This window comes from Dromaius novaehollandiae, chromosome 2 (genome assembly GCF_036370855.1).
Source record: "Dromaius novaehollandiae isolate bDroNov1 chromosome 2, bDroNov1.hap1, whole genome shotgun sequence".
Classification (NCBI taxonomy): domain Eukaryota; kingdom Metazoa; phylum Chordata; class Aves; order Casuariiformes; family Dromaiidae; genus Dromaius; species Dromaius novaehollandiae.
The window spans coordinates 31,695,874-31,711,603 of record NC_088099.1 but is presented as its reverse complement, the minus strand read 5'-3'; the positions used below and the strand labels follow the sequence as shown (position 1 = coordinate 31,711,603).

Below are 15,730 nucleotides of genomic sequence, written 5' to 3'. Positions count from 1 at the left end.
AACAGCCTAATGACAATTAAAAATATATATATTGTTAAGATCCATTTAAAGCAAATGAAAGAAGGCAGTAATTTCAGTTGTGACTCATTATGAAGCAGACTCCAGTTCTTTCATTTTCTCAGCATCCTTCACAAATTTAGATGGTAATAATTTATATTAGTAGGGACAGTCTGATGCTGGATTTCAAGTTTTAGCAGTAAGTAAAGGTCATATTACTTGGTGATTTAGTTCATTTAAATAATAATAAAAATTAAAAAAACCCACTTCACTCCTTTCATTTGTAAAATCAACTTGAAACCATGCTTATTTTCCTTTTGCTTTCAGCTTAGAAACTGGAATCACAGAATCAACTTTATGACACTGTCATCTTTGGAAAAACATCGTATTTCGGAGCTGAAAGGTACTGTATAAATTCAATTACTGAGGTGGTCTAGATGAAGTATATTGCTACAGGGTATGCTGGTATGTACAGAATAAATGTAGAAATTTAAAATAAATGGGATGAGGTCCCCTAGATAAATATCACCCCAGTAAAATAGTTTATCTTAACAGAACAGAAAACTATACCTGAGATCACATCATGGCGAAATGAAAGAGATAGATCAGACATTTCTGATAAAATTGATCAAGCAAGATACACATTTCTGAGTGAAGTCTATTTAGCAATTTGCCTTGAATTTGCTGCTGCTGTTACCATAGAGGGAATACAGTATGTTGAACATGCTGTTAAAACAGAATATCATTTCTGTAATTGGACTGTCATTATTCCTCACTGTGACACCAATTCATATGGGGACTTTGTGGAAATTTCATTTTTATGTATTAAATATGTCTATTAGTATGGCAACTTAACACATAGATGGTAAGCTCAGTAAGGCAAAAGTCCTCGTCTTAGTAAAATTCTAAGTATACTGATACTCCATAAGAATCAATTTATGACTCGAGTTTTACAACCTTTCTTTCTAAAGACCATTTTCACGGACAAAGAGTTATAAAGTTACAAATTTCTATTTTTAGATGACTAAATAATAGGAAACAATAAGCTGAGATTATTCAAGGCAAATCGATGCAACTCTGCTAAAAGCAGTAAAGCTGCCTAAGAGTCACTGAAAGAATAAGCTGAAGACAACAGAGGTACAGAGAAACAGATGCAACCATGACCTGTCCTGCAGAATCTTGTGTTACTGACGGTGAATGGAAGGAATGAACCTGACTCGATACTCAGAACAAACAGCATTCCATTGGGTCAGTGGCTGGGAATGACATTATCTGTTACTCCAGTGATTCAGAAAACACAGAAGAAATACAGTGCTGACAGGACTTTTTAAGGGTCATATTTTTAACAGTTTCATACAAATGCATAGTAGCTTAAAGTTAATGAAGTAATTTGGTCTACTTGCTCATGGTGAAAGAGTTCTTGTTACAAATGCAAACCTAATCCATTTTCTTTATCAAAAGGAGTACTTGCAGCAGAGTAATACCTGATCTTTTCCTCCAGAGTAAGTGTCCCTAGTCAGAAGTCAGTCTCTGATATTTAGAGCATTAGGATGAGTCTTGCTTCATGCTTAAGAAGTACTGTATATTAATGAAGTAATATTTATCTTAGGTAACTGCAACAGTTTCAGAGAATCTAAAATATTATCCTTATATGATACTATGCTTTCATGGCAAATGAATTGTGCAGTTTACATTTTTAAATAGAATTTCTGAATATTATTTATTTACTCCAAAAAAGTGAAGTAGTGAAATCCCTCATCTTGTTCTAAAGGCATGCCTGACCATCTGCTAGTTAGAAATGTGGGTGGGGTACAGTACTTGTTGACTAATAAAACAGTTTTGCAATTGAGTTACATCTTTTGGCTCCACACTGTTGAGGGATGCCAAACAGAGAAAGTACCCAGTTTTGTTCCTGTACACTGCTGCCTACAGAACAGCAGGGTAGTGGGAGTATATACAGTCTGTCTAATTCAGTTGACAACTGAGCATAAATTGTCACTGTCTGGTTAAGGCCAGAAAGAATGAGTAGAACCAAACCTTGAATTTTATTCCATAAAAATCCTACAAAATCAGTCTTCGCAACATGCACAGAAAAGTAACTTATGGGAGTAGTGTTGCTATGACTGCTTTTTGGTTTATTTGTAAAGGCAGACTTTTTCCTTTAGTTCTTAGAGTAAGAGATCTGGATTGGGTGAAATAAACCAGTGGCACTGATTAAATTTCTAGCAAACAGATGTCCACATCATAAAAAGCATTCAGTATAAAAGTAAAATATATAAAGGAAAAAACTTTAAGAGCTGATAAATAACTTCATTTCCATTGCTCCCTGAGTTGATCATACCACTGAGAAGCAGCAATGCAGATGTTATATTCTATGATATCCAGAGTCTTGGATATTAAAAGAGGCACCAGCTATATCTGGGGGGGTTGTTTTGTTTTGTAAATAATCATTTAGTTCTTTCAGTTAATGTATTCAAGATTATCACTGCAGTTTTCTTCTAAGCTTACAAATCATTGCTCATTTCCAAATTACATATTCAAGCTGAAAAAGCTTACATCAGCGGCATTATGTTAACTATAGGATGGTCCTTCACTGAACAAATGTCCATAGCAAAAGCAAGGCTAAATTCTTCTAAGAGAAAGATAGAGAAATATATCCTCAGCATTATTCTGCAAATGCTCAGTATCCTTGAACAGATTATTTAAAGCACTTCTCAGAAAGCAGTTCTTGCTCATCATATCAGCATTACCTTTTTATTTAATAATAAATAGTCTTCTATGCCAAAAGCCTTAAAATGGTCTTGAGTTTGAACAAGTCACTGATTAATCCAAAGTTTCTGTCTTTTCTTCTGAACTAATTTTGTAAAATTAAAGGGCTATTTTTAATAGAGAAAGTAACTTCTCCCTCCCACTCCACTTTTCTTTTTTTTTTTTAATTAGGATAAAAATCAAACCTTGTCAATTTGTGTGCTACTTATAAAATGGTACTGTGTTACCAAATCATCTCTAAATGGCCTTGGAGACATTTGTGCAATTGAGCTTTCATTTATAATTTTGCTCATTGATGCTACTTTGTCATGATACTTAAGAATACTTGAAACTGGGATTTACAGGCAGTCTGTCCAAATTTGGATTCTGCTAAATTAGTTCTATCGCACTCCTATATGAAACAACATTATCCTAACAGGAATGGTTCATGTTCACATTAGTTATCAGTGGATGAATGTTCTATATATGATGGAAGATGTCCTGCATCTTGGTGGGGCAAAAGGGAAGGTCAGGAAACAAGTTTTAAAAAACAGCATTAATGTTCCAGAGCTTCTAAAGCTTATAGAAACGTTGCCAGTGCTACCTGGTTGACTCCACATGGGACACAATCAGTGAATATTTTCCATACTGCAGAGCACTTCAGTTAAGCCATTTTGAATTTTCTTGGTATAGTGTTCACTGGTCAATCCAAGCACTTACAGGCGTAAGAACAGGCTGGTGTATGCCATCCTATATGTTCAAATGGGACATGATTTCATCAGACAGTTATGGATTAGTTAAATAGGAGTGATTTTCTAAACTAACTTCCAGAAGAGGAGCTCTACTGAAAGTAAAGAAATAAGAAGCAAACACAATTGAACAAGATTTTAACAAATGACAGATAGTTATTGCTTTATATGTTTTTCATTCCTCAGATTAATTATTTACAGCTTGATGGAGATTTCTGCAGATAGTGGTGGTTCTACAAATAGTCATGCATAGAAACCCTATCTGGTTCAGGAAGCTAGCTTAGCTGAAAATGGCTGGAGGCTAGAATATCTAATATGCTTATCCCTTCCTTCTCTTTAGACAGCCACTTACTGCCACTGTTGGAGACAGTAGGAGAGATTGCCTTTTGGTCTGATCCAGGATAATCGTTCTTGTGTGTGTGTGCACACAGGCACATGTGTTTAATAATATGTACATGATTTCATTTTTTCATGTTTCCATCACGTCCAGAATAAAATCAACTTCCAACAAAAAAAATTAAAGTTAATATAGTTGAGACTTTGCATGTATATTATAGTGCACAGTTATTAAAATGCACAGAACTTCATAGACTTGTATTTGGAGTAGGAACCGCATTTTTCAATGAGCACAAATGGAAAAACAATTTTGAGGGAGGCTGAGAGTCTATGGTAGATTCTTATGGACAAGTGTGTCATACACTGATAATTTTTTTTGTTCCTGAATAAGAAAGGACTCTCTGCTGTTTCTATTAAATTTGGCTATGTAGGTACCTTTATTAAAATACTTGTAAAATAATAATGGTTTACAGTGAATAGCATCTTTAGGTGACATTAGTTGCTCGCTGAAATCATCACAGCAAAGTACAGGAAGGGATCTACACAATCATTGCATGCACATTCTGCCCACTTTCCTTCCACTCATATTATTTAACCTTTGCATTCTTGGGCCTCCCATTCTGTTCAGCACCATATGTTACAGAAATATACCATCACCTGATCTCTGCTGTTGCACTAATTCCTTTCTAAGAATAAGGTCAAACTGAAGATACAGTTCTGATATCAAAACTTTTCATCTGGAACTGGGCTAAGCTACTGGAATAGTCTGCCTCACTATCACCTAAAACTGCCAAAGTTCACCATAAAAAAATGGCACAGCCACTGTTAGACATTAATCTTACGTGAGAAAGATGAAGCTTTCAGAAAAACTGTCCTAGAAACCAATAACTCACAGGAAAGACAGCAGTGACCAAGAACATCAACATTTTCATAGAAACCTGCAATGCTCACTGCTTTAGATTAGTCCTTTCAACAAAATCAGACAGAACCCAAACCCTGAATCCTGGTGACAAGAGAGAAAATAATCATTTGGGGACAGGTTTCACCGTTTTGGGAATCATTAATGACGCAACAGAAAACTCTCACAGAGCTGTGCTTTAGTTTAGTAATGGAATTTAAGTAGTTGTAAGATTTGTGCTGACTCTCAGCACAGACAAATTTTACCATTGCGTGAAATTCTATCACCATCATCACCCATAAGTGTCACAGACCAAATGTTAACACAAGAGCCTGAAGAGATATTCCAAAGAACTGTTTTCAGGCAAAATTCTATATATTTTTGAAGTCTGACAAGTTTGGGGTGGCAAAGTCCTAGGCAACAGTAAATAAGCAGCATCTAGTGATTCAAAAAAAAAGAAAGGGAACATGGACACCATTTTAGTTTTGATTCGTTACAGCTTAAATTTTGGCTTGACTGAGCATATACTCAATGGATCTCAGCATAACTTCTATGTTGCTTTGTCTTACTAGTACACTAGCAATCTGTAGAGAAGGTGGGACCTACTTCTATTTTCTGTGTTCAAAAAGCACACTGGAGATGAAGGGAACACCACTTCCAGTCTTGAATCATATAAACAGAAACAGTTAACTGAGAAACAGTTAGCTGTTTTCTCTCTTCTATCATAAAATCATACAACAATTCAGGTTGGAGGTCAACTTGAATCAACCCCTGCTCAAAGCAGGGTCAGCTATAAAATTGGACCAGATTGCCAGGGCTTTATCTAGTCAGGTCTTGAAAACCTGCAGAGGTGGAGATTGCTCAAGTTTTCTGGGCAAGTTTGGACTGTCCTAATGGTAAAAAATTTTTTCCTTATATGAAATCAGAACCTCCCTTGTTTCAATGAATGTCCATCTTCTATTCAGAACCAGATCTAGACCACCAAATTCAGACCAAAGACTGAGAAAGATCGAGGGTATGCTTGTGTTAGAGCACCTTTTCTAAGTTTATATGAACCAAATGGCCCATTTCCATTCACATGATAGACCCCACATTTTACTAAATTGCTGTAGGATAGTTTGTGGATGGTTGGAGAGCATTGTTTAAAACAAAACAAAATAAAACCCTACTCTATAATCAGTTCTCTGTTTGAATCACAGAATGAAAAAATATTTAAAAAGTGGGGAAAAAAATACATCTTCTCACCATCAGCATCACCCCAAAGTAGAAAATACGAAAGATAGAAAAGCAGTTGCTGCTTGTCACATTTCTTTTCTCTGGATAGTTTGCTGCAAGCTACAAATACCCATTTGGTATTATAGCTTCATAATTACTACTAAAAGCAATGAAAGAAGAGGAACAGGAGCCACAAAACTGACAGTTTGAATGAAGAGGTTCTGTGAACATTGCTGAAAGCTCTTTGCATTTCTCACCTACACAAAGAATTCACCACAAGCCTCTTGGGAATATTCTGTCTATCCCTTGAGTGATGAAGCTGGAACAGGATTTTCTATGACTAGTTAGAAACGTAGCCTTCACAGTTTTCTATTTTGAAATGTATTGCCAATTATTTTTATAATGTAAATTTATTACATAGTCTACTAACTTGTATTTATCTTTCTCATTACAAATTATGTTAAATATTTTTTGTGAAAAATTATATATTAAATTTCTTCTTCACAAAACAAACCCTTTCAAACACCCTCTGCAGCCTACAAAAAATAATCATTTCCACTGATTTTTAAGATGTATGGGGGCAGGGAAAGAGTCTATTATCTTTAGTTTGCAATTTTACAGTGTAATAAATCCTCTTGCCACAAGTTAGGGAATGTAATTTTATAATGGTTGAAGTCAGCTGAGGGAGGTAATTTTCCCATATATAATAGCTCCCATCAGTGTAATCTCCTGCACAGAAAGCTCCTCTCCATTCATATAATTTAATCTATGAAAAACAAAAAAATCATCTGAGGTCAATAAGTAACAGGCTACTAATGACTGTAGGATACATACAGACTATTTGACAACACCTCCCTTAATTTTTACTAAAATTTTCAAAAAAAAAAAAAGCCTGTTTTGATATGGAAAGAAACTTAACACCACAAACAGTAATAAAGCTGAGTAGTCTGTCACAAACTGAAATGCTAATGAGCACTGAGAAACGTGTAAAAAACAAGAACCCAGTAATAACCGATTAATAACCGATACCACTTATTTCCTCTCAGCTACACTACCATTGATCAACAACCTAGAGAAATCACAAACTTACTGGATTCTTTCAGCACGTATTCAATGTCTGCTATCAGAAACAGATGTTCTGCACTCCAGCTTCTGTTTTTTTATTTTACAGTTTTGGAAATAAAGATACAGACACTGAGTTAACATTCAACAAGTAATTTTTATTTCCTTCAATTTACAGAACATTAAGCTGATATTATACATTATTGCTTACAGATGCCAAATACACTAGCTGGAAAATAATTTATGGGCTTTAACAATGTAATTAGACAGTGTTCTAGAATATATGAAAAATGCCTGCAATTCACTTCTAACACACCCATGTCACATGCTAGTATAAATCAACTGACATTTTAAGAGTTTATTCTATTATTCTTTACTTTTATGAAATAAATAATAATAAAAAAAAGACATCTTCATACCTGAATTACTGAATACCTATCCATGGCATAAGTAGGTTCCACGCACAAGATACTTTTTCTAATCTGTGAGTACAACGATTCATCCCTATGGACTTGTTTCCCCAGCAGAATGTAGAACACATAATAAGCTGGGAAGGCCAAAATAGCCTCATACATATTAAGTTGTTTAGGTTGTAATTTAAAAAATGTTATAAACCCAAACAAGTAGTGGTTCTGCTTTTCTGCTGCTCCCAATCACTTTTTCCCACTCCTGCCTATTCTGTAGTGCCAGCACAAGTATTTCTACAGCTGCATAATGAGTCAGATGAAAGTCCTGATTCATCTGAAAAATAACCCAAATTATTTTTCATCTGGAGCAGTTCTCTAATCTAGTTCATCATCATGTGTTTATACAAATTCTTGTGTTGGCCCAAGAGTGGCATGGCTGGCTCTCCCCCTCCCCCAGTTATTTTTCCACTCGGATCATTTCGCTGAGACATTTGACATCATGGGTTTAAAAACAAGTGGTACTGGCAAAGTGGGGAGGTTTCTCTAGGGAACAGAGATACTAAGTAACTGCCAAAAGGCTGGCCTTTTAGACATAAAAGCAGCCTCCACTGAAACACAACTTTCAATTTTACTCTTAGTTCATAATGCTCAACTGATTTTTTTTTAAATCTTTTGCTAGGTAAGCAAGAACTATTTGGTCAATCAAAATATAACTAAACTAAGGAAATAAAAGCTTCAGAATATCTCTTCTCATTGCCTTTTTTGAATAGAAAACCCATAGAAAAAGCTGCTGAAAAGACTGCAGAAAAACTTTATTGTGAGCACTTCTGTGCTGAAAAGACTTGTGAGGCATACTCAACTACCATGTGTCCTCCCGTGTCCTCCCATCTTTGAATTCTATACTTTACTTCAAATGTGCACATCTCTCGCAGTTAGAAAAGATCCGTGTATTTATCTAACAGATATTTCTCATTTGTGGCACCTTTATTTTTTCCCTGCTTTTGCACCCATTAATCTTCAGTGCTAGTGTAAACAAGTATTTTCTCAATCTCATGGAGCAGTATAAAATAAACACTTAATTGCATAAGTACCTTTTCAAAAAAGTAACTTTAAAACTGATGGATGAACTTCACTGATGTTCACCAAGCTTGCCACCCAAGATAAACCAATACCTGAATGTTCCCACGCTTGAATATATGGAAAAAAGAACATGCTCCAAAAATTCCCAGATATGTCAACTGTGTGTTTGCCAGAATACTACTGGACAACTTCAAAGTCTTCTGCTTAGGTATCAGTTCTAGCAGGTGGAACAAAACAGCTGCCAAGAATTCTCATAATGTACAGGGTTGTATGTACTTGAAAGCATGGAAGATCTCAACATGACAACCTCGCTTAAATACGGTTATGCCAGAAACAGTGTTGCTAGCTGGATAAACCAATCTATGCTTAATTTGGCAATATAGAATACAGAAATAAACTAAGCAAATGGGATGGTATCTGCCTCATGTTATCTAAACTGAACTAACTTCTCTACAAATAGTCTCACTGTTTTATATATGTATGCACATATATGCATATATAAATATGTATATAAACATACATACATAGATATGCATAAATATACATGGCCCTATTGAAAGATACGTTTTGGGCCTCTAAAGTCAGTGCGTAAAACTACTTCACATTTCCAGGCGTTTTGTTTTTAAAAAACTTGTTTCAAGAACAATTTAATGAGCCTTGCAGGTTCCATCAAAAAAGGTGATGTTTATAATAAGCTTTTTGTTCCCAATATCTCACTGTTCCTGAAGAATGCCATCAAGTATCACATTTTACACTGTAAGGAAAATGCAATAATTATCTAATTAAGCTAAAAATCTAATGTGCATAGTTGTCTCAACTAGTTTTATTCTTCTGAATTCAAGATTATTATATTTATCTCTGGGTAATTTTAAGGACAAATAAAAGTACAATCAATATCTAGTTTAGTTGTCCAGTATTACATACAGAGCCTCTGGAAAGCAAAAAACAGAAAAACATATTAAAGTTCTAATTTACACCTATTATTCCTTCAGACACATCATGGAACAAAGTCTAAAACAACAACAGAGAGTTTAAGCCAGCTTCTGAAATTTACAAAATAAACTTTCCCTTCAATGTGATTTTTGATTAACATTATTTAAGGCAAACATCACTGTATGGTCCACATATCTAGTATTCTTATACAAAAAAAAAATCTAGCAGACTGTCAAGCTGTCAATTTTTGAAGAAATGCTGTAGATAAATTATATCTGTTAGGCTGTGGCAAGGTGCTATCCTTGTACATAAAAATGGAAGCATTCATACTCTCAAAGGTATTCCTTATATGCATCTGACAGGCACTTTTAAGAATTGATTCCTTCTGACCAGAACTGTTTTCCAGTGAATTACAACTGCAATTTCCTATAAAATGCTTTGAGGATTTGCCTTAAATCTGTAACTGTACAAACAAACAGCTCAACAAAGGAAAAAAGCTTTTTCCTTTAATCTACAGAACAGAAATCTGAACACTTAAAAAAATAATAAAAGATTTTGCTTACTGAGTCATATGTCCTTCAAAATAAACTTAATTCAATGCCTTTGTGCAAACAACCAAGCTCATCAAGAAATAATATGAACATTTAAATTTGACAGGGAGATGCGGAAAAATAATTTTCTGTAAGAAGATGACCACAAGCAGTAGTAAATCCAATTCTTTAATAACTCTAAAATAACCGTAAATCTCAAACTGAGATTCATATAACCTGTTAATTTCACCTAACTTTAAACTTCCATAAATTAGATCTAAGCTAAGCTAGTGCTCCAGCTCCCCCTATAGCAAATGGAGAGATGCACATCCAGAAGGTGATTCACCTCCTCCTAGAATAGCTGTTTAAGATAGATGGTATGAAATTTCCTACCAAAGTGCCTATTTTTTTCTATCACATTCTATAGTAATCCAGCCACTTTGCTTGAATAAGATGCCTAGCTTTTGAATGGCTGCATTTAAACAAGATGAATCCCAACCACATGAGAGACTTCTTTCTAACTGGATTAGATGACTTTGCAAGAATTTGGATTTGCTGGAGCTTAATACATAAGATAATTAATGAATAACTCTTTTCTGTTTAGCAATCATGGTCAGTTTAGATTAAAAAGTAAAAGAGTAAGAAAGTAGACAGCTTAAGATTTTACCAGAATATGATGGTAGCTTTACTGTCTTCTACTTTACAGAACTTAAAATTCCCAAATCTAAATAAAGTCTGTTGATCCAGACACCTGCAAAGACCCTCATGAAAGTCAGTGGATTAAATACGAGCAGAGAGTCATAACAAATACATTTTTTTAAATGTAGACATACCTTGTTAGATATTTTAATATTTAGCAATAAATAAATAATTGTTTGATGGCTCAGTTACAAACATCAGCAGAAAAGGTAAGTCTACATGGGAAATTGGGCAAAGACTAAGAAGAAGGAAGAAGGAGGTTTGAGACATATTATTCTATTCAGTTGGCTCTCTGACTGCAGTAATTAGCACCCCTGAGATTAAAAAAAGATATTAAGTATCTTGATAGTTTTCTTCTCTTTCCAGGAATAAACTAAAGCCTCTATCAACTCTTCAGATAGAAAGGAGAAAGAACACATTGTACATGCAAACCTGTAAATAGTAATCAACAAATCAACAAAACCAATCAAAGTCTAATGGCTGCTCTGCTTTTCAGATGACTCAAACAGAATTCAATACTCAGCACTGCTTTAAATGTTCACTAGATGACAGAGTTTCTCAGGACATCATTTCTCCAGAACATCTTTTCCTATTGTCCTCCCTGATACAAACCATCTGGCCCAGGCTGTTCTTTTTCCTCTCTTCCACACTACCCCAGAACCATGCAGGGTAGAGAAAATACAAATAGACAGAAATAACACCTATGTGGAGGAATGAGATTTCCCACTGACCTTCTCAGGAACCGCTTGTTCTTTAACAGGCATCAGTGCTCCTTTCCAGCATTTCTAACCCAGATGTCTATCCTAGTTATTATTCTATTTATTCTTCTCTATTCTAATATTCTTTCTATTCTAGTTATCCTGGAAGAATACTGCAATCATTCAGTCTCCCACTATTGTTAGTCTTCTTGATTGGCTGTTCTTTCAGTCAGATGCTTGGCATACCTCATGTTGTCTCCAGTAATTCTAATGCCAGAGCTGGCCTGTCTTGAAGTAGACAGCAAAACTACCACTGCACAAAAAAGGAAGGGATGAAAAGAGGAGAGCAGATCATTAAAAATCCAGAATTAATATTTCTCTAATGAGACATGGCCAATTACTGTTCTGGTGCTTACTCTAAAAATGTCTCCATAGAGTGCAAGAACTCCATTCAGTTATACAGTGGCATGTGCTTTCACTTATTCTAGCATTAAATAGTTATTGCAACAACAAAATCATCATCCTATGCAAAAACCCAGATGGAAAAAAAAATCTAGGAAATGGTATAGAAGACAGAGAACAAAGTAAAGACAGACTTTAGTCAGTTTGAACGATCCTTGATAGAGCTTAGAAATCTGGCTACTATGAAAATGCAAGCAATTGAACAAAAGCTACACCAGAAATTAAAGCCCAAGACCCACATGAAAACAGGAAATAGTTTTAACTGACCACTGACGATACAGAAAAACAGCAAACACAGTATTATGAAAACATCAAAGAAAGCAACATAACATATAATGGCACTAGAAACTGAAAAAGCATACCATACACAGAGCAACAAAGCAAAGCAGAAAAGAAACAGTAAAACTGCCAAGATACCAATACAGGTGACACCCAAACAGGAGAGAATGGGGGAGAGGAGAAACACCAGAAGCATTCTAAGTACTGCAGTTCAAATGTCAGAGTAGCTCATCTCAATGTAGCTCATTTGACATTACTTAAAAGAGAAGTATGTCTTATGGTGGGGACTTTATAATTTCCATTGAAATATTTTTCCAGAGATAAATACAGAGATCTTCATGTTTTCTAACTTTTGTTTCATAACATCCAGTCTTACTCCAATGTGCAGTGCTAAGTAATACCAGATGTGGTGTTAAATAGGTAACAAATAAGTCTCTTTGTATTTGCAATCTAGCCAACTTGTTATTTAGCCAAATTGTATAAAAGTTAAACCACTCGGTCTTCTTTTAATGAGTCAGTCTGTCAACTACTTTTAATGTTCTTCCTTGAAGTTCATCCAGTTTATCTTTTTAGTAATGTTATGTCCATAATGAAACATAATGTTCTCTGCAGGGCTGCACTGTTGCATATAGAGAGGCACAGTATCATCTGCCTGTCTTCAGCTATACTGTCTCTGAGGATTCCACCTTCAACTTCATTAGACTTTTTGCTGACACATCTTATTATAAACCTTTGCCTAAACTACAACTACACTATCACAATTACGTTTCATTGCTACGCTTCATTCTCAGAGTGGATACCTGAATTAATTGTCCTTTAGCAGATTCTCTTCTAAAAATATTGTATTAATATACTGAAACAATTATTCAACTTCCGTTACCTTTCTAGGCAAGCCAGCAAATCCTCACACCGAACAGTACTGTCAGATGACAGCAGGTACTGTGGCTTGTTTGGAAGGTGACATGACAGCTGAGCTCAGACTCTTTTCTCACTGAGCATAACAACCTAGGTCTCTACTCACTATTCATTACCAAATTTCCACAAACATTTAAAGAACCTAAACCCTCAAACTTGGTTAAAATGGGTGAAATGAAGGTTATTTCTGGAGAAGGAAATAACAAGAAAAACTGGTAATCAGCATGATTATATAGCATCATAAAGCAGGCTAAAAATTAAGTGCTTACAAAAGTACAACATACTCCCTCATCTTTAATTACCCTTCCCAACAGGAAAAGATTTTAAACAAGTAAAATATTATCGTATCTGTCAGCAGAATGAACAATAATAATAATAAAAAAACCCACACAACTCATGAAATCCTGCCACAATATTGAATTGTGCAATGCTCTTACAAGATACGGCTATAAGTAGAAGCAGTGATCAATACTAGAAGTGAAATTTGGGTAGCACAACACAGTCTATTGAGGCTGACTGTGAACTCAGTGGACACAAATTAAGATCAAGGAATATTTTCTCCTCTACTGCAGAAGAGATGGGGGACACAAAGAAAAATATTTCCTCTAATTACCAGGAAACAGAAAAGAGAGTTTCTCAAGATCCCACAAAGAGAATAAAATCTCCTCTCTAACAGAAGAAAACCCAAACCTTACGTAACGTTGTCCTACTTATTGGTTTTTTACCACTTTAGAGGTAAAAAATGATGCTGTAAAAAGATCAAGTTAACACTCCAAACATCACAGGTCATTCTTAGCTGATTCTTTATGATGCTTGAGGGGTCTGCTCCTTTTCATGATTTCCCAATAGCTTTTCAGATCAGTAAAGTTCTCAAGGAATTATGATAGGATTCTCTACTCCATCTCAACTTCAAAATTTATTTCATTTCCCAAAGTTTTTAGAAAAATTTCTGTACACATATACAATTACAAAAATAGTTATCATAACCATGACTCAGCTAATTTATACTTAGATCTCTTGGTCTACTGTTCATATGCCCCCTTCATAAGCTAGAATTTTTTTTGTGAAGCAAAGAAATGGCAGACAAACACGAAAGAAAACATCATTCTCTATACTCACTTACAATTTGTCATCTCTTGTTGGAGGGCCTTCAAGACAGCTGGATAATAAAGACTTTGCCACTGCAATTTTGGTGACTTATAGGCTAGGAAAAGGCTTCAGAACTCATCATCAATCCCTTAAAACAGTCAGTTCCTCAATTTTTAATGTATTAAATGTAAACACATGCATTTAATACATTTTGTATTCCAAATGTACACATTGGTGGACTTCTTAACTCAAGGACGTAACCAATTAAAAGGAACTGAATCACTTTTACATTAGAATTATATATTAGTATGAAGCAGAATAAAAAAATCATCACAATTACAAAGCATAATTGTATAAGCCCCTCTCTAAACAGAAAACATAATACTGCTATTATTTCATAATGACACAGTTCTTAACCTGCGTTAGCAAACTGATGCATTACTTGCTCTTACTAATCAACCCTGAATACAAAAATGTTTAGTATATATAGTAATATATTTTTCCTAGCATCTGTACCACTCAGCGTAATTCTGTATATCCAAATCTAAACAATATGCAGACTGTATATCCAAATCTAAACAATATGCAGACTGCACTTATTTTGACATTTATTATTTTGTTTCTGTACTGTGTTGTCTGCTCCAAGAAGGGTGGGTTGCTATTAGCCTATCAATTCAGAATAAAACAATTTCTGCTACTCTAAAATGACAATGCTGTCTGTCAACTCTCTTTCCCCTTTCCTTTCTTTCCTGCAGGAACTAATATTGCTGCTCTTGCTAGATATGCATTCCTAACATTTTGATTAGTTTATAGCCCTTCACCTCTACTATAAATCATGAAAAAAATCTAGTTCAAGCACTGAATGAATCTTTAGGCTCTGGCTTCTGTTTCCCAGCTCGTATGAAAGAACTCAATCAGTTCACCTCATTCTTTATGAATAGGTTTCCGTATCAAAAAGACCACTGTAATAAGCGGTACTAGCCAGGTACCTTGAAGGAGGCACTGCTTTTAGCTCTTTGCAAAGCCTTTTTAACATTCATAAATGATCACAGCACTGGAAAGACTTTAAATGTTTTATCCTGTCATTTTACATATGACTCAAGTATACATTTTTAATACGAAGACATCAGTCCCTATCCTTGGTTTCTCTTCTGATTGCAGACAGGCAATGAACACTGCTTCACCTGTAGAGCAGAAGAGACACTGACAAGCAATGCCCTAAAAGACCACTTGCAGGGTGAGTGCAACAAGGAAGTGAAATTTCATCCCAATGCCTACTTCTAAATAACTGGATAAAGAGGTAGAAAACAGCCCAAGTCCTAGCTCTGATGTACTTGCATGTATGAAGACAGTTTATGCTAATAATAACAAATGTAGTATAAGCAAACATAAAGAAAGCAGTACATGTAAATCTACAAGAAGCTTCCACATGTATTGTTCAAATAAGAGTTTCCTATAAAATGTGAAAAGTGGATCAGCTACATTTGGCACAGCATCTAACAGGAAAGAAAAGAAAAGAATGCAGCTAGAATGAGAAAATTACAACTCAGTGATCCTGTTACTTAGATTATATTTGCTCACTTTTGTTCACAGAATCACAGAATGGTTGGGGTTGGAAGGGACCTCTGGAGAT

At 35.0% G+C, this 15,730-nt stretch overlaps 1 protein-coding gene across 3 annotated transcripts in view; it reads right to left on the bottom strand.

Annotated features, from left to right (window-relative positions):
* NEK10 (NIMA related kinase 10) overlaps window positions 1-15,730 on the bottom strand; it is a 111,468-nt gene that overhangs the window by 51,114 nt on the left and 44,624 nt on the right. The gene's annotated exons all lie outside the window — the stretch shown is intronic.